The sequence below is a fragment of the Dendrobium catenatum genome, unplaced genomic scaffold (assembly GCF_001605985.2).
Source record: "Dendrobium catenatum unplaced genomic scaffold, ASM160598v2 fragScaff_scaffold_95, whole genome shotgun sequence".
Lineage (NCBI taxonomy): Eukaryota > Viridiplantae > Streptophyta > Magnoliopsida > Asparagales > Orchidaceae > Dendrobium > Dendrobium catenatum.
In genome coordinates, this window is record NW_021318557.1 from 39570 (window position 1) to 41948 (window position 2379).

Sequence of the window (2379 nt, forward strand, 5' to 3'; positions counted from 1 at the left end):
TAAGCCTTTATTTTAGGTTATTTTACCTTTTTACCCCATTAGGTAATTTTTTGAGAGTAGGTGGCACTTGGTCCAAGTAGGGGTTACAATGGAGGTGCATCCATCTAAGAGAGCAAGTGACGCTCTATCCAGGTAGGGAAGCTACAGTGAGGTGCAGCTGTAAGGTGATCGATAGTGGGAAGAAGAAGGTGTTGTTGATGGACAAGGTAGAATTCAAGAAAGAGATATCTCTTCCTCCAAAATTTTCAACAATTGGTATCAGAGCTTGATCAAGAAAGATCAAGGAGAAGGAGGAAGGTGTTTCTTGAAATCATGAAAAGAATATTCCAGCCAAGAGGTGGAGTTTCTTGGATAGTTTTGTGAACAACAGGTGAAGGAGAATAAGGATAACTGGTGGTGAAGAGTTTTTTTTTTTTTTTTTTTTTTTTTTTTTGTGGACAACAGGTGGAGGAGAATAAGGGTGACCAATGGTGGAATATTCTCTTGGCTATTCTTTGTGGAAAGTAGGTGGAGGAGAAGAGGCAACTAATGGTGGAAGCCTTTCCTGGGTTATTCTTTATGGACAACAGGTGGAGTATTTTCTATGGACAATAATTGGGCTATTTTATAGGATGATTTTTTTGTGGATAACAAGTGGATTGAAGATTTATTGCAACATTCTTGATGGAAGGATGCCCTTGGCTAAAGCTTGAAATTGATACATTCTCATGTCTCAATGATTTTATCCTATGGAGGTTGAAGATGAGGGCTCTTATAGTCCATCGAAGTCTTGATGCATCCCTATCAGAGGAAGGAGTCTTAAGGATAGTAGAAAATTATGTAGGAATGTATTTAATAAGGCACATAGTGTAATCCTTTTGTGCCTAAGTGATGAAGTTCTTAGGGAGATTATTGATGAAGGAAGGGCTATAGAGATTTGGGTAAAATTGGGATCTATATATCTCAAATGTTCTCAAGCTAGTAGGGTTTATCTCAAGAAGAAGTTATACACCTTACAAATGAATGAGCTCAAGCCCTTGAATAAGTACTTGGATGAATTCAACCATATTATCTTGGACTTGAAAATCATAGGAGTGAAGATGGAAGATGAAAATCAAGCAATCATTCAACTAAGCTCATTACCTTCTAGGTTTGAGCATTTTGTGGACACCTTATTATCTAGGAAGAAGACTCTTGTTATGGTCAAAGTCAAAGATGCACTAAACTCCAAGGAGATTCAAGGGGGGTTGAGGTGAAGTATGAAGGGACAGTTGATACCCTTGCCATGAGAGCAGACCCAAGAAGTGGGAGTCCAAAGCTAAAACTTCTACTATATCCAAGTCTAAGGCAAGGTGAAGTGCTTCTTCTATCACAAGGAAGGCCAGTTCAAAAAGTCATTGCCAAGAATTGAAGAAAAATATATTAAGACAAAGAAAAGAGTAGTGAAGATGCCTCATGTATGGAGGACGGAAATAAAAGTTCAAATGCACTTGTAACATTAAATACCGAGCCTAACAAGGAGTGGATACTTAAATCTAGGTACTATTATGATATGCATCCAAACTATGGATGGTTTAAAGGGTTGGAAGAGAAAAAAGGAGGTTTGGTGTTCCTAGGGAACAACAAATCATGCAAGATCCAAGGTTAAGGTAGCATTCGGTTGAAGCTCCATGATGGATTGGAGAGGGTTCTTAAATAAGTGAGATATGTACCTGAACTTAAAAGAAATTTGATTTTTTGGGAGAATATGTCAAAAATGACTAGTTATTTAAATGTGATGGAGGAAGTCCCAAGGTGTGCAAGGGTTCACTTTTTATATTCAAAGGTGTGAGGATGAATGGTGTATACCCATTGCAAGGATTAGTAGACAAGCTAGCTTAGTGAGTTCTCAAGTGGATGATACTATGTTATCGTACCAAAGGTTGGGAATGGAGGAGTTGCACAAGCAAGGAACATTTGGGAGCTTAAAGCCCAAGAAGATTGACTTTTGTGAGCATTACATAGTTGGCAAAGCAAGGATACTGAAATTTTCAAATGAAAGACATGATTATAAGGGAGTTTTGGATTATGTACATACTGATTTTTCGAGGCCAACCAAGCATGAGTATCATGGAGGAGCAAGGTACTTTATTTCTCTAATTAATGATTATTCTAGAAAGCATTGGATTTTCTTTTTAAAAGGCAAGAATGAAGCCTTGGATAAGTTTAAGGAATGGAAGGTTCTTATGGAGAAACAAGTAGGGAAGAAGCTTAGAACTGGTAATTGATTGAAGTTTTGCTCCAATGAGTTCAATGAGTTTTGCAAGGTGCATGGCATAGCAATACACCTAGCTGTGAGACAAACTCCTCAACCAAATATGTTGGCAAAAAGGTTCAATAGGACCATTCTAGAGAGGGTGA